This window comes from Eucyclogobius newberryi, unplaced genomic scaffold (assembly GCF_026437365.1).
Source record: "Eucyclogobius newberryi isolate DKJ021-1_F unplaced genomic scaffold, fEucNew1.0.hap1 SCAF_8, whole genome shotgun sequence".
NCBI lineage: Eukaryota > Metazoa > Chordata > Actinopteri > Gobiiformes > Gobiidae > Eucyclogobius > Eucyclogobius newberryi.
In genome coordinates, this window is record NW_027316500.1 from 22,067,561 (window position 1) to 22,085,040 (window position 17,480).

At 45.2% G+C, this 17,480-nt stretch overlaps 1 protein-coding gene across 3 annotated transcripts in view; it reads right to left on the reverse strand.

The window, feature by feature from the left end:
- ctbp2a (C-terminal binding protein 2a) overlaps positions 1–4,697 on the reverse strand; it is a 70,149-nt gene extending 65,452 nt beyond the window's left edge. Inside the window, exon 1 of one of the 3 annotated variants that reach the window (XM_072437580.1) lies at positions 4,420–4,697. The gene's annotated coding sequence lies outside the window, so the exon portion shown is untranslated. The remainder of the gene's footprint in view (positions 1–4,419) is intronic. The other 2 variants (XM_072437576.1, XM_072437578.1) reach the window with 2 other exon arrangements.
- Positions 4,698–17,480: the final 12,783 nt, after the last annotated feature.

Below are 17,480 nucleotides of genomic sequence, written 5' to 3' on the forward strand. Positions count from 1 at the left end.
ACGTAATGCACCATTTCCAGCAAACAATGGATGACGTTTCTATGTCTACCTTATCCAAAAGTACACATGTAAACTTTAAGAGCCTCCTGGGCGTGTATTGGAAGACTGGGCAAACAGGCTTTATCTGTGTAGGAAATCACACGCACCTGCCGCTTTCAAGAGGTCACATCAATCTTACTCAAATCTCATCTTCACAGCTGGAAGAAAACAGACACAATATAACCAAAACAGGTGCAGAAAAGTGGAGCCATTATGCAAAACACAGTCTGTTTTTGTCTGCACTAAAGAAAAACTACAACGCTTAAAAACAAAACAAAAAACTGCAATCCTTACATCTTTGACGTGGCAGTATCAAATATTTTACTTCCAACCAGCAAAACAGAAGAGGAGTATCGTTTTGACATGTGCGACGAAAGTGTGCCGTCGTTAAACAAAGAAACATTATTAAAAAAACATCAGGATTTGCAGCTGTTTATGCCAAGAGTTTGTTTTAATCACACCTGGAACCGCGGCGCCTGTGCCAAGCGCTTTATATGTGGGTGACACGGAGCTGTACATTTTAGCCCCTTGCAGATGGCACAGTGTAATTTCACACCCATTACCTCCTTCTGCACAATGCATAGCTCTCTCACATGACTGCGAAATCCTCTCAGACCTACTCCTACGGGAACTTTTAGGAGCCGTTAGAGCCCCGGCCATTATGGGAATTCTCAGAAGAGTTCACAAGAGCTATTTCAGCTGTGTCCAAATCGCAGTGTTAAATGGGTGTATTAGGCTCTGAGAATATGATTAACCAATTGTAATTGCTTTGCTTCTGCGACTTCAAAAAACAGCCGGTCGATTCACTGTTTCATATTCTTTCTTCAGCCTGCCTCAAAATTCTGCCAAGATTCCCCGTTTGATATGCGCTAGAAAAAAAGTAGGACATGACAGCAATGCAATAAACAGCATGGGCTCCCTGTCCAATAACAAGACGGCGTTGAGCGGAGTGAGAGACAGCACCTGCGCTTTCAAAAGCTATCATCTCTCCCTGCACCGCTGCTCCTGCTTTCCCTTCTCCGTTCTGAAACACAGCAAAAAAAAAAAAAAAAAAACACAGCACACACACAGAAATGAGATGCTGCAGATCAGCCGTGTACAACAGTGCTCGGTACAAGCACAAATCATGTTCGTAATCACAGCACACTGACTCCATCAGCCACCGGGGAATACGTGTTGAAGCAAATGAGACGCGCGCACACACACTCCCCGAGTCGACAATGATAGCTGCGATCACACAAGCTGTACACTAGGAAGGTAGCATAAATATTAAAAAGGCTCGGTTTTACATTTTCGTGGCATTTTACACCTTGGCGATATAAATCAAACGACCTGATAGAAGCTGTCATGTACGTTGTGATGCTGCATGTGATGAGGGGGGTGTTGTGTTGTGTGTGTTTTTTTCACACTCTGGGGAGGCCAGGCTTTCATATGTGAACGCAGTCAGGCCACAGAGACAGGAGAGGAAGTTGAAGCCCCTGGGGAGTGAAAGCGGAGGACAAGGGGAGGGGATGTGGGCAGAGTTGAGCGTGGGCTACAGTAAATACTGCACGATGGAAACATGAATAATACTTGTTAATAAAAGGGGGGCTTCTATACCTTTTTGAAACTTCCTTTAATGTAATGGGTAACTGTATTCCATTTATATTACAACGTTACAGAGCCCGTCGTAATCTGTTTGTCGGTTGTGTAGGTCTGTTAGGGCAGAAATTATTCATCGTGATTGTTTGGCTCATTATTCAAATTATTTTGAATTCTTGTTATATGCAATGTTTTGATTACCGGGCAATATAGAGTCATTAATATAATATCGTTCATGTTGTTTTGAAGATGTGCAAATTTTGAATATTAGGTGTTTTCGACTGTAGTAAAAAATGCTGCGAAAAATTAAAAAAAATTAAATGTATGTGATGAACTTTCAGCATACACGGTGATATTTGTGTACTTTTGTGATATTCATTTGTGATAATTTGTCTGATAATTAAACCTCAACTAATACATTTAAAGACATGTTTTAGCACATTTCTAGTCGATTGACCGTTATCAGAATGCTCATAAAAATATATATATATATTGAGATATTAATTTTTGTCAATATTGCTCAGATCGTAATTTTTTATCCTTCTGAAACCCATGGATAGTTTTTATTAGTAATATTTCGTAACATTTGTTTTTAAGGCCATTGCAGATTGGAAATAGCAACACTTATGAACAGAAATAAATTAGCTGTAATTAACTGGGGGTTTTATTACAACATGAATGCAATTGAACATGAGTAATAATTTAAATAATTGGATGAATTGCAGAGTCTATATTTTACTTGAAGGTTATAACAATTTGCAATCCAAACTTCATTAATTAGGAGTGGGTGATTTCTTTTTCACAAAAATTAAACAGAAATGTGTTGAAACATGTCTTTAAATGTATTATTTGAGGTTTAATTATCAGACAAATGTGAAATGTCTGTCAAATGAATCCCAAAAGTGCAGAAATATCACCTTATACCTTTATTTGAAAGTTTACAACACAACTTTCTCACATTTCTATTTTTAAATCAGCCCTTCTGTAGCATTTTCACAATACAATCAATATTCAAATTGTGCACATCTTCAAAACAACATTCACGATATTATATGCACATTCTGATACATTGCCCAACTCCATTAGTTCTACATAACAATTGGGACATCTTTCCATCATGTTACTTTATTTCTCTTGTATGCTTGTGTTTTCATTTCATCCTTATCCTTTTTACGGTGCAATCGGGCGACTACGACGGCGACTAAACGACAAAGTCGGTCGCACCATCATCATCCGACATGCTCCGAGTTTGAAAAGCAAACATTTACCGAACTCCGGCTCGTCTCAGATCCACAAAGGGCCTTTCTGTGCGGCCAGACTCCTCGCTAAGTTCCCCTGCCTGTGGCCACAATGCCCACAGGGGGAGAGAGCAGATGTCCGTTGCCAGCAGCACATCTGCATACAGCCTCAAATCCCCACCCCTTCACTGGCCAGACAATAGAGCCGCCCTCCTCCACCACCTCCTGCACTGCCACCATCTCCTTTTACGTCCGGCTCTCCTCCACACAAGCCGCCAAAAGAACCAAGTTTTTCAAAAAAAGAAAACAAGCATACAAGAGAAATAAAGTAACATGATGGAAAGATGTCCCAATTGTTATGTAGAACTAATGGAGTTGGGCAATGTATCAGAATGTGCATATAATATCGTGAATGTTGTATTGAAGATATGCACAATTTGAATATTGATTGTATTGTGAAAATGCTACAGAAGGGCTGATTAAAAATAGAAATGTGAGAAAGTTGTGTTGTAAACTTTCAAATAAAAGGTATAAGGTGATATTTCTGCACTTTTGGGATTCATTTGACATACATTTCACATTTGTCTGATAATTGAACCTCAAATAATACATTTAAAGACATGTTTCAACACATTTCTGTTTAATTTTTGTGAAAAAGTAATCGCCCACTCCTAATTAATTAAGTTTAGATTGCAAATTGTTATAACCTTCAAGTAAAATATAGGCATTAGGGCTCTGCAAATAATCCAAAGATTCAAATTATTACTCATGTTCAATTGCATTCATGTTGTAAACGCTGCCAACGCTCAACCTGACAAAACATTTAAGTAACACACACACAATGTTAGTTACAAGAAAAGCAGGAGGTCGGTGTGGATCATATGAACAACATTTACATTTAAGTGTTTTATAATGGGTGACCTAATTTGATATTTGCATAATCACGTATCTCTGGTATGGGATGTGTTTGTGGAAGTGTTGGAGGCGGTGCAGATGCCACAAGGTGCTCAGTGTGGTGGTCCTGGACATAACTGCAGTCAACTTAGTATCATGAACTATGAGATCAATCACCACTTGATAAATAGATAAATGCAATGTTTTTAAAAGTTGAAATGGATTCTTTGAGTTTTATGACAGGTGTTCGACAAAGGAATGGGACTGTCTGTCTAATTGGTCTTAATCACTTAAGAAGGCAACAGGGTGTGTTCGCACATGCCACCATAATATCACAAACTTTTATATAGCCATCCACACAGTCTAGAAACTTTGCCATATGCACTGAACATTATACAAACTTGTGGTGACGCTAAAGACGTCCCCAGTCCAGAGTGGACCGAGTGGACAGGGTGGACAGAGTGGACAGTTGATGAGGGAGTAGTTGAGAGCGCTGTTCCCTCATCACTGGAGCAGGAGCAGCTAGAGGAGGACATGCTAACACTGCTCCACCTCCCGTGTCCCTCTGCGCGGATGGCGCAGGACACATGGGCAGCGAGGCGAACACTGCTTCAAAACTACAGACACAAATACATCTGAAAACACCTTGACGATAATGGAGTCCTACCTTGACTGGCTGTTTACTGGGAGTTCACGCGTCGGCTTTGAGGGCTCCAGGAATAGCATGGCAGGCTACGCATTTCAAATTCGCTTGTTATCTCGGATTTAAGATTATGATCCACCTTTAGATGAACTTAATCCTGAGGCAGCGGGACCAGCTCCGGTGCTGAGAACACGATAGTCGGTGTTTAACGCGGGGAAGTCTCTGCTCTGCCTGGTTCTCCCGCTGTTTACTTGGACGCTTCATAAACACTCCTATTCTTTTCCTCCTGCCAGAATTGAGAGGTGTGTATCAGTTTGCTTTTCCCTTTTTTCTCTCGCTCGCTTTTTTGAACGAGGCGGAGCCTTTGCCCACTTGTCTCGCGCACGCGGCTCGCGCGCTCACACACCGCGCGCGCGGAGCACAAGAGCCAAGACAAGAAGAGTATAAAACAGTAAAGAAGAGAAGAAGAGTATCAAGCAGTAAAGAAGAGAAAAAGAAGAGTATAAGCAGTAAAGAAGAGAAGAAGAGTATAAAGCAGTAAAGAAGAGAAGAAGAAGAGTGTCAAGCAGTAAAGAAGAGAAGAAGAGTATAAAGCAGTAAAGAAGAGAAGCTTTTTCTATAAAGAAGAAGAGTATAAAGCCGTAAAGAAGAGAAGAAGAAAATAAGAAGAGTATAAAGCAGTAACGAAAGAGAAGAAGAGTTTAAAGTAGTAAAGAAGAGAAGAAGAGTATCAAGCAGTAAAGAAGATAAGAAGAAGACTATAAAGCAGTAAAGAAGAGAAGAGTATAAAGCAGTAAAGAAGAGAAGAGTATAAAGCAGTAAAGAAGAGAAGAAGAAGAGTATAACGCAGTAAAGAAGAGAAGAAGAAGAGTATCAAGCAGTAAAGAAGAGAAGAAGAAGAGTATCAAGCAGTAGAGAAGAGAAGAAGAAGAGTATCAAGCAGTAAAGAAGATAAGAAGAAGAGTATAAAGCAGTAAAGAAGAGAAGAAGAAGAGTATAAAACAGTAAAGAAGAGAAGAAGAAGAGTATCAAGCAGTAAAGAAGAGAAGAAGAAGAGTATCAAGCAGTAAAGAAGATAAGAAGAGTATAAAGCAGTAAAGAAGAGAAGAAGAGTATAAGCAGTAAAAAAGAGAAGAGTATCAAGCAGTAAAGAAGAGAAGAAGAAGAGTATAAAGCAGTAAAGAAGAGAAGAGTATAAAGCAGTAAAGAAGAGAAGAGTATAAAGCAATAAAGAAGAGAAGAAGAGTATAAGCAGTAAAGAAGAGAAGATAGTCTGAGGAATAAAGTCTGGCGGTAATGCAACAATTGGATGCCAACCGCCATAAAACAACAACAACAACAACAACAACAACAACAAGAAGAAGAGTGTATAAAGCGGTAATGCAACAATTGGATGCCAACCGCCATAAAACAACATCAACAACAACAAGAGTGTCAAGCAGTAAAGAGGAGAAGAAGAAAATAAGAAGAGTATAAAGCAGTAAAGAAGAAGAAGAGTATGAAGCAGATGGCGGAGGAGAGTGGATCGGTGGTAGAAGACGTTCTGGACGGCGTGGAGGAGCAGCCTTTTCTGGCTGCACGTGCCCGGAAACGTAAAAAGTCCCTTAGCTCGTCCGAGGGTTCTGGGAATGAGCAGCAGGATGAGGCTGAAGCTATTGATATCCGGGGTGAGAGCAGAGACTGTAAGGTGATCATAAAGCTTGCACAGGATAGTGCATCCTTTAAGGAGTGGAATTCAGTGGCATTGTCAAAGAGCCTAACTGTAGCTGTGGGAGTGATCAAGAGTGCGAGTGTCCTTAGAGATGGCTCGCTGCTGGTCGTGTGCAAGGACGCGGCTCAGCAACGGAAGGCGATTGGAACTAAACGTCTGGGTGGAAAGGACATTCTTGTGTCTGATGCTGAAAGAAACACGGTCAGAGGAGTTATCGTAGGTGTCCCTACGGCGACGTCTGTGGATGAAGTTAAGGAGAATTTGACTGGAGCTACGGTGGTGGACGCTAGGCGGTTGAAAGTGACCCGGTCTGGGGTAAGATGTGACAGCTTGTCGGTAATGGTAACACTTGAAGGGAGGTGCCTGCCTAGTAAGGTGTTCATTGGGTTCATGTGCCATGACGTTAGGCCATATGTTCCACCGCCCCTGCGTTGCTTTAAGTGCCAGCGCTTTGGGCATATTGCAGCGGTCTGTAGAGGGAGGCAAAGATGTGGTAAATGTGCAGGAGATCACGAGTGTGGGAAGTGTGACGTGGGAGCAAAACTGAAGTGCTGTAACTGTGGGGAAGAACATAGCTCTGCCTACGGGGGATGCAGGTTTAGCAAAAGAGCTGCTGAGGTGCATAAAATAAAGGTCTCTCAAGGTATATCCTATGCAGATGCAGTCATGAAAGTTTCAAGTAACGAGTTTAGAGTAAATACAGAGAGAGGAGCCAGCGCTGCTCCCAGCCAGGGCGAAATGAGAAAGGCCAGCGTGGCTCCCAAGAAGTGTGAAGGTTTCAAGAGTGGAGGTCCCAAGTGTGCAGGTTCCAGAATTAATGAGAATACCCTGGTTGTGGATAGAGAGGATTTTGTACTCTTTATGGTGGATATTGTAAACTGTGCTGCTCAGACTCAAAGCAGAACTGAAAGGATCAGGATCATTGCTAAAGCTGCAGGGAGATTCCTTGGAACAAAGGAGCTTGATTGGGCAGATATAGAAAACAGGCTAAAGGCGCTAAATGGGAGTCGGAGTGATGGGGGTCTGCTTTTGGGGAGTCAGAGTGATCAGAGTGACGAGATGGGGGTGGGGGTGGTCTCCTGTCCTCGTCCAGTCTCGTAGACGCACGGCTACCAAGCAGCAACATCAGTGGAAATATTAAAGCCTATAGAATGAAGCCTAAAGAATAAAGCTGTACGGTGGAAGCACCGAACGTCAAAGAAGGAAAGGAAGATGAAGAAGAGTCTCCCTGGAATAAAGCCGGTTGTTGTTGTTGTTGTTGTTTTATGGCGGTTGGCATCCGAGTGTTGCATTACCGCCAGACTTTATTCCTTAGACTGTTGTTGCTGTTGTTATTGTTTTATGGCAGTCGACAGCCGAGTGTCGCATTACCACCAGACTTTATTCCCCAGACTTTGTCGTAGTCCTAAAATTTGTACTTCCAGTGCTTTGACTTCCAGTGCTTTGACAAAACCCAAGAGGTCATGTTGTTGTTGTTGTTGTTGTTTTATGGCGGTTGGCCTCCGAGTGTCGCATTACCGCCAGACTTTATTCCCCAGACTTTGTCGTAGTCCTAAAAGTTGTTCTTCCAGTGCTTTGACCTCCAGTGCTTTGACAAAGCCCAAGAGGTCATGAGATGCCTTTGTCATTGTGTCCTATAGAAGTTCTTCCTCCCCTCAGACTTTGTCGTAGTCCTTAAAAATTCTTATTCCATTGCTTTGGAAGTACAAAGCCCATGAGGTCATGGGACGTCTTTGTTGTTTTACAAAGCCCATGAGGTCATGGGACGTCTTTGTCGTTTTATCCTTTAGAAGTCCTTCTTCCATCACTCTGTCGTTTCTAGGCCCATGAAGTCAAAGCGCGTTAGAACATCCTCTTGCTCCTCATCCTCGGCTCAGTCTCCCAACACCCCCCACCTCTATAAACGTTTACCCAGCCCTGTGCTACATAAGTAAGCAACCACAGCCTGACACAAACCCTGTGACTGGATCGCCAGAACGTTCCGCAGATTGAACTCCCGCCCATTATTCCGAAACCACAAGGCCAACCCGGCCCTTTCTCTATCATAAGCCTCACAGCAAATCAGCACATGCTCGACAGTCTCTGGCACCCGACAGTGACCACACAGACCGGTCGGATGTTTGCCTATCCTACTCAGTGACCAATTGAGTCCAGTATGGCCAATCCTCATGCGGGCGAAGGCCCTTTCCTCCCACGCGTACCTGCGCATAGACCCGCAAGGACCCACACTACCCTGTATGTGATAGAGATGCCGTCCAGTAACACAGTGGCTCCAAAATTCCTGCCAAAGGCCGACCACATGACTCTTGATAACGGGCTTGATTTCAAATTTGCTTAACTCAACCGCCACATCAATTGATGGCCGCCTAAGGGAACGTTTAGCCAGTGTATCAGCCATTTCGTTACCATCCACCCCCACATGCGCAGGGACCCAAATGAAGGAAACCCTCACATCCTTCCTGGACAGGGAGAGCATCAGACAGAAGATGCCATTCAACACATCCTGTCTGCAATCCGATTTCCCAGATTTAATGCTTTGCAATGCAGAAAGGCTGTCAGAGGCCACCACAATGCTGCAACACTGCAAAGCAGATTCCGCCCATTCCAATGCCAACCGTATCGCTATGAGTTCCGCCGTGAAAACAGAAAGGCGATCTGTCAACCTCTTCTTGACCGCCAGCCCCAGGTCAGGCACAAAATAAGCGGCGCCAGTACGCCCACTCTCAGGATCCCTAGACCCGTTGGTATAAATAAACACATCACCTGAGTGCTTATCGATGAGCGCTTGAACGGCAAACTGCGGTGCCCTCCCAGCGACTCCTCTAAGCTTGCCATGCAAGCTAACATCAACAGGAGCCGGGACAAACTTCCACGGAGCTATAGCAGACAAAGCCACCGACGGGCTCACACGCAGATCACCAACCCCCGCAAGCCGCGCCTTCGCATTTCCTACCTGGCTAAAAACCATACTGCCAGCCTCATTCTGCCCCCCATCAACCCTGAGAAAGTCCCTCACCGGGTGAGAGCTCGTATGACCTTGCACATTCACCCACTAAGCCAACAGAAGTTCTAGCCTCCGGAGCCGTAACGGCAATTCCCCCAACTCAACCTGCAGCGCCGAGACAGGGGAGGTCCTAAAAGCCCTACAGCAGATGCGCAAGGCCTGGGCTTGCTCCACATCAAGCTTCTTTAAGTTAGTCTCAGCCGCAGACATGTAGGCTATACAGCCATAATCAATAGCCGCCTTCATGACGGCCCGATAAATACCCAGGAGCGACCTTCTGCTGGCCCCCCAGTCCTGGCCGGATAGACAACGAAGCAAGTTATTCACCCTTTTGCATTTACCACTGACCTCATCAATGTGCTGACGCCAACTAAGCCTCTCGTCAAAGGTGACCCCCAAGAACCTCACCTCCCTGACCTGTTCGAGCACCTGCCCATGCAGTCGAAGGGAGACGTCCCTATGCCCATTGAAGAAACAGATCACTTGAGACTTCCGTACGAACAGTTTAAATCCCCACTTCAGGGTCCACTGCTCCACCTGCTGTATTGCCCTTTGCAGTTTCGCCTCGTAAAACCGGAGATTCCTCCCTCTCACCCATAGAGCGCCATCATCAGCATAAAGGCTCCTCCCAACAGACCCATCCACGTCGTCAAAGATGTCCTTAATCATAACATTGAACAAGATAGGGCTACACACACTCCCCTGCGGGATCCCATTCTCTACCTCATAGACCCCAGAGTAAGCAGCGCCCACTCTGGTTTGAATACGCCGGCCAGACAGAAAGCTCCGGACCCAGTTAAACAGTTTACCCTTCACACCACACTTCCGCAGCTTAATGAGGAGCCCATCCTTCCAAACCATATCGTACGCCTTCTCCACATCAAAGAGCACCGCAATAACCTTTTCTTTCTGAGCCCTGGCCAGCTGGATATCAGATTCCAAACACAACACGGAATCCATGGTGTTCCTGCCCCTACGGAAACCACTCTGGTGCGCGGGAAGCAAACCCTGACTCTCCAAGAAGTAATCCAACCGCTCGGTAACCATGCGCTCCATCGTTTTCCCGAGCTGCAACGTCAAGGCAATCGGCCTATAACTTGAAGGGTCAGACGCTGGCCTACCCGGCTTCAGAACACAACCTGAATCCCAAACACGGTTGAAAAGACCCAGGACTAGCCCAAGCGTGTCACCAGTCAAATGAGAGAGCATGTCATAGCACACCTCATCTCTACCCGGGGCTGTCTGTTTCGCCTTAGAAAGTGCTCTCCTTAGCTCAAACAAACTAAACGGAAGGTCAAGGTCATCTTGAGTCGAAGGCTGGTGCCCAATCAGCTCAGAATTCTGGGCCAAAGTACTCTCCCTGTAGTGCCTTTCCGCAGGTGAGAGATTGTCAGAGCTGTGCACCGACACAAAGGTGCTGGCCAACAGTTCAGCTTTGTCAACGTCGCTGACTGCTTCAACACCATTCTGTATTAGGACCGGGGTCCCGTGACGGCGCTCAACCCCATGCATCCGCTTAATCATCCCCCAAACATCCCCGAGACGCGTTTCTCTCCCAATTTTGGAACAATACCGCCTCCAACAGGCACTCTTGGCCGTTCTTACAGTTTTCCGCACAACAGCGCGGGCCCTCTTGTAGTCAATGAGGGCACCCTCAGTGTGGGTAACCCTTAGCCGGCGAAACGCCAACAGCATAACCACATGCTTCATTCCACCACGGCACCCGCTTCCTTTGTCCAATACCACCACTCTTAGGAATCGTGCCTACCGCTGACTGCGTGATGAGCGAGACAATTGCACTATTGAGATCATCCACCTGAGTCAATCCTCCTTCCTGCAGAACCCTAGAACCATCATCAGCTTTCCTCAGGAAAGCCCCCCAGTTCGCCCTTGCCAACTGCCACCTCTGGATCCTCGTCCCCCTGACCACACAGCTCCCAAAGCCAATCTCGGTGCGTACTAGATAGTGATTGCTACCAAAAGAAAGATTACCAAGAACCTCCCAACTACAAACACCAGCTAACTCCTTGGACACAAGCGTAAGATCTATTGCACTTTCCGTACCGGTCCCCATATCATAGCGGGTCCCACTCCCATCATTCAGACAAACCAACTCCCTTTGATTGATAAAACCCTCTACCACCTGCCCATACCTATCGGTACCACTACCGCCCCACAAAGCGCTATGCGCATTAAAATCCCCACACCACACAGCCTTTCCCCGAACATCCTTACCGATACTATGTAAGGACTCTAACGTTAACTCACCACACGGATTATAAAGGTTAACCACAGTAACAGCTTCACCACCCAGCCAGACCCTCACCGCCAGAGCCTCCGGCGCTTTACTCACACTGACAACAACGTAATTTAGGTCATCTCGGACAAACACAGCCACACCTCCGCCTCTACCCTGCTCCCTATCATTCCTAACACACACATACCCTTGTATCCCAAAAACCCACCTAGGTTGTAACCAAGTCTCCTGCACGCACATAACGTGAGGCTTGTTCAACAAGGTAGAGACAAAATGCTTAAATTCCTGGCCATTAGCACGAAGACCACGCGCATTCCATTGCAAGACAACCACCGCCATTATGAGCCCCCGGAACCTGACGGCGCATCGGGAGCCCCCCCACTCCCACTGCCAGAATGGGGCAGGGTGCCTTCCCGCAGCGCATCCTCTATCTCCGTCCACTCGGGACCCCCAGCTCCAAAGTACTTCCCTGCAGCCTTAGCGATGATCCTAGTCTTTTCGGATCTCTTCTTGGTTTGACCAGTACAGTTAATCACTTCCACCATAAAGAGGAAGAAATCTTTCCTCTTCACAACCAGTACATCCTCCGCACCCACAGGGCCTCTGCCCGTGGAAGCCACACTCACAGGGATCCCAGTGGGGACCTCCCCCTGGCCGCGGGCAACGCTGCCCCCTCCCCTGTCGCCTAGGTCACCAGCAGCACTGGCAGCCCGCACTGCATCCACCTTCACCTGACTACCAGACACCTTCTTGACCGCATCCGCGTAGGATATGCCTTGAGAGGCTCTAACTTTTTGCACCTCAGCAGCCCTCTTGCTGAACACGCATCGGTTGGTCTCTGAAACAACAACAACTATTCTAGTCACAAAGACATAATATCATGACCTCATGGGCTTTGTAACACCAAAGCAATGGAAGGAGTACTTTTACGGACTACGACACAGTCTGAGGACTACGACAAAGTCTGAGGAATAAAGTCTGGCGGTAATGCAACACTTGGAATCCAACCGCCATAAAACACCAACAACAACAACAACAAAATAAGAAGAGTATAAAGCAGTAAAGAAGAAGAAGAGTATGAAGCAGGAAAGAAAGAGAAGAAGAGAAGAATATTAAGCAGTAGAGAAAAGAACAGAAAAGCAGAAGAGAAGAGCAAGGAGCAGAAGAGAAGAAGAGTAAAGAGCAGGAGATCAAAGAGCAGAAGAGCTCACGAGCAGCAGAAGTGCACTGACACCTCAGACACTCTTCTCTGGTCTGTGACCAGAGGGACAAGGAGATGTTCGAGCGAGGATGGAAAAGGCGATGGCGCTTCAGGGCTTCACGTGTCTTTGTTTTCCTTTGGGAAGAAAGTCTTGGACTGCTCTTGAAAGACATGAAACACATGTCACCTTTGGCCATTGGAAAGTCAACACCAACACGGTCAACTGCACATTCCTATAGGAGGAATTATGTTTAACCAAGTATTTATTTGCCTTATGACGCTGTACCAGCGTCATAAGGCGCTGGTACAGCTGGCAGCCCGGTGTAAACGCTCTCTCTTCTTTCTCACACTTATTGTGCTTTATCTCCTATATTTTGTAAATATAGTTAGTATATTTTTTCTATTTTACTGTACGATAGGGACACGCGCTGGAATAGTTTTTTAATTCAACTGTTTTTGACTTTTTTCGGCTGGATTTGAGCGTTTTTCGTTGCGTTCGTTGTGTTGTGTGTGTTGTTGTGACGTGAGCTAGCTCCGAGCGAGCCCCCCCCCCCCGCGCCCTCCGGCCGCGCTAAAGTACGGCGTGTCGTCGGTACACATTTATGTACACGTTTATATGAAAGAGGAACTTCACGAACGATCGGGACACGCACTGGAATCGCTTTAAATTAACGTGTTTTGACTTTATTCGGCTGGATTGAGTGTTTTCGTCGTGTCGTTGCGATGTGTCTTGGCTCTGAGTCCCCCGGCTCCGGCCCCGCCCCCCGGCTCCGGCCCCGCCCCCCGGCTCCGGCCCCGCCCCCCGGCTCCGGCCCCGCCCCCCGGCCGGCTCGTACCGCGTTTCCACAAAGGAGGAACTCATGAAACTGCGGAGAACAGTCATCTTACCGGAGATCGTCACGTTATCCCGTCGCAATACTGACCTAACCTAATACTGATGTGCAATTCTGTCGTATGTGCAATTACTGTGAAATTCATGTGCAATCTATGTGCTGTCGTGACACATATTCATGTGCAATTACTGTCGGGATCACATGCAATGGTATTTATTTATTTATTTATTTGTCTATGGGAGTTTTTATTTATTTATAGGAGATCTTCTACTGAAAGTGTTTTTCAGACTTCCTATAAGTGATCTGTTCTTCTGTATCTACCTCTGTATCTACCTGCGTTGCACCAATGAAATTTCCCCATGTGGGACAATAAAGGAATATCTTATCTTATCTTATCTTATTTAAGGTGGGCAGTGAACTATACCATACTATTCTCAAACAAGTTGACAATATAAACAAATACACCTTTACTTTTCCTCAAATCACATCAGCCTATACACATACATATACACTGAAAAGGCATGATAAATGAGAAGTGTGTGACAAGTTTAACACTCTTCATGAGTGGCAGGCTGGCAGCCCACGGAGAGGTAATTAGGTGATTAATAGTGTCAACATACAGTCACAAATATTTAAGCCCTTCTATTTGCTGACTGTATTTGTCCTCATCCAGCCCATTCAGGAACCCAACACCCGGTGCAGCTGTGCCTTGATGTCACGTTCTAAACATGCAATCTATATTCTTCATCCCATCCCACATCCCAGTGTCAGCAGACAAATGTACGCAAACTCCATTTACTGAAAGAGCATTAAACGCTGCAGATGGCAAACAGCATCTTTTAAATTACCACAGTCATTTTGCTTCTGTTGTATTTCCTCCCCCCAAACACCAGCGAGGCTCAATGTTTAGAGACATCTTCTCAGAATAAATAGGCAATTCCCTGCTCGATTTATAAACCTTTTGTTTTGCATGTTTCAGTTCCTGTCATGAATCGAGTTGGTGTGTGGTCCAACGCCGTCCGGAGAGGATCTTTCCCTGTGGTCACTTTGTCCCGAGCATAATGTAAGTAGGCAACCGGGAATGCACCCAAAAGAGAAAAAAGAAAAGGGGAAAAAAGGACAGGCGACAGCAACCCAATGTATTTGAGATTAATGTGGACCTAAGGGAGGTTTATATATTGAAGTCAAGCGTAAGATTATTCCTTCTCAAAATCAATAAAATGGCATTAACAAATCAGATCAGTGTGCCAAGAAGAAGAATGGCTGAATTTGCGACGTAGCGTGACCCACTTTGAGAGAAAGTGACATATGATGAAGTATGTAATGCATATTTGTTGCCACTCTAAATTCAATTGTGTCACATGGGAGATTTATCTACAATGCCTTTTTTATTCTGTTATTATAATTGGATGCATGCGCTGCAGTAGATTGAGTTGTAAAAGTCTTGGTACAGGGAATTGATTGTGCTGTGTAAAAGGCAAAGTGATCGCCAAAATGTTCTCCATTGTTAACTGCTACTTCTATATAGTACTTATATGTAGATTTACTTAACACTTAATTTACTACTGATGACACACAAAATGTGACAAGCAAATTCTAGTTCTATTTCCAAAAATAAGAAGATATTGTATGTTATGCCCGTTTTTGGCATTTACGAGACTATAACATACGGAGATCATTATTTTACAGTTTGTTCATTGTAGACCACAGTATTGATCAGAGGCAAGTACGCAACTCAATAATAGAAACGGGTCCATTGACTTTCCTCTCAAACTGCAGGACTGAGAAACTGCCTTTTCATGTTCTGCTTTTTCACCATTAAAAAACAAGAAAGAGAAAAAATGGCTGTGACATTTTTAATCCTATACAAGTACAGAGCAGTGGGAGGAGATAGGGGGTAGGTGAAAATGACAATATGCTGACCACTCAAGCCTCAAATACTGGACAATACATGATTACACAAACATACAAAATAAATTAAATATTTTACATGCATTCTAGTTATGGCGCATGCACGGCTTTAACACAGCTTTTTATGAGACAGCGAAGTGAAACTCACAACAAAAATAGATAAAATACTTTATTGACAGCCATAAGCAAGGAGCAGTGGTCTAACTTTGTAACAAAGTGCTGCTTTGGTGGAAAACACTAATGTACTAATTTAAAACAAAAAGGTCAAGTACCCCATCAATGCTTAAGAAACGATACCATTATAACATGATCAAAAGATCATACAAGTTTACATAACATATTCCCTTTAAAAAAATATAATACAAGAATTTCATTAAAAAAACAAAGCCATGGAGGACTATAGGTCGGCCCCAAAGAAATTCTGGCAAACCGTCCGGCGCCTCAGGCGGAGGAAGCAGTGCTTCACCAACACCGTTTACGGGTGGAGACCTGCTGACCTCGACTGGAAATGTTGTTGGACGGTGGAAGGAATATTTTGAGGACCTCCTTAATCCCACTGTCACGTCTCCTGAAGAGGAAGCAGAGACTGGGGCTCGAAGGCTGACTCGTCCATCACCCAAGCTGAAGTCACATCCACCCTGCCCTTTGCCACCGGTTCTGTTCATAGTTTTTATGGACAGAATTTCTAGGCGCAGTCAGGGGTCGGAGGGTGTCCGGTTTGGGGACCACAGGATCTCATCTCTGCTGTTTGCAGACGATGTTGCCCTGATGGCTCCATCAAACCCGGACCTGCAGCTGCACTGGGACGGTTTGCAGCCGAGTGTGAAGCGGCTGGGATGAGAATTATCCAAATTCGAGGTTATGGTCATTGACCGGAAAAAGGTGGCTTGCCCTCTCCAGGTGGGTGGGGAGTCCTTGCCCCAAGTGGAGGAGTTCAAGTATCTCGGGGTCTTGTTCACGAGTGAGGGAAGGATGGAGCGTGAGATCGACAGGCGGATCGGTGCAGCGGCTGCAGTGATGCAGTCGCTAGTATCACTGGGGAGGTGTTTCAGGCATGTCCCACCGGGAAAAGGGAAGACCCAGGACACGCTGGAGGGGCTATGTCTCTCGGCTGGCCTGGGAACGCCTCAGAATCCCCCTGGAGGAGTTGGAGGAAGTGTCTGGGGAGGGGGAAGTCTGGGAGTCTCTGCTTAGACTGTTGCCCCCGCGACCCAGCCCCAGATAAAGCAGAAGAAGATGAATGGATGGAAGTAAATGTAACACAAAATTCAGGCCAACTAGAGAAATGCTAATTAATTACGCTGTTTGTTCTGACACGGCTTAAACAAACACCAGAGATTAGCCTGTACCCGAACTTCACACACTGATTTGGTTTTGTTTGCACATGACTTGTTAAGAGCTGACAGTCAAACGCGCACCCCTCTAATCTCTCCACTGTACACTGGGCATTTGAGAGGATCAGTAGTGTGTGACTGCATATTTCTGCAGACAGACATTATTTCTTCCCTCAATTCCTCCTGGCAGAGATCTGAGTATTTGACCTTTTTAAAATGCAAAGCGATTCTTCTTACTCCGCAGAGAGTGAGCGGTGAGGCTCATGATTGTGCTACTAAATTTGAGGGACTTAATGCAGTAACTCATGAGGATAGAGTTTTAGTGCACCTGCCCGGGTCTCTGCTAGCTTACACCGATACAATAACACCTCCAAGGGTTATGCTAATCTTTAAAGACGGATTGTTACACTCTTCGGCTCGTTTCAATGAATATTCCGCCGCAACCTTGAATCAGTGTGTTGCTCTTAAATCACCTCATAGCTTAGCATTTTCACTGTCTTGCTCGTCAAAATAAACTACATTGTTCAGCCTTCCAGCTTTCCATCAGTCAACGGCATTACCCCGACATAAATCACAATTCGCCAGACAGTTATTTGACTAATGACAAAAATGTTGAGCTAATTTGGTATTAGCACGGGCGCTTGATGATTAGCAGGCGCACAAAAGTGTAGATCGCGTACGAGCCCGGAGAACATAACAGAATGTGACATACATAAGGGATATTGTAATGAGAGGCTTATGGGGGTGTAATTTACATTTTATTATAATGTCAGATTGCGAAAGTATGCCATTGTGCACCGTGCGCCTCCTCCACTAAGTGCACACGCAGCCCAA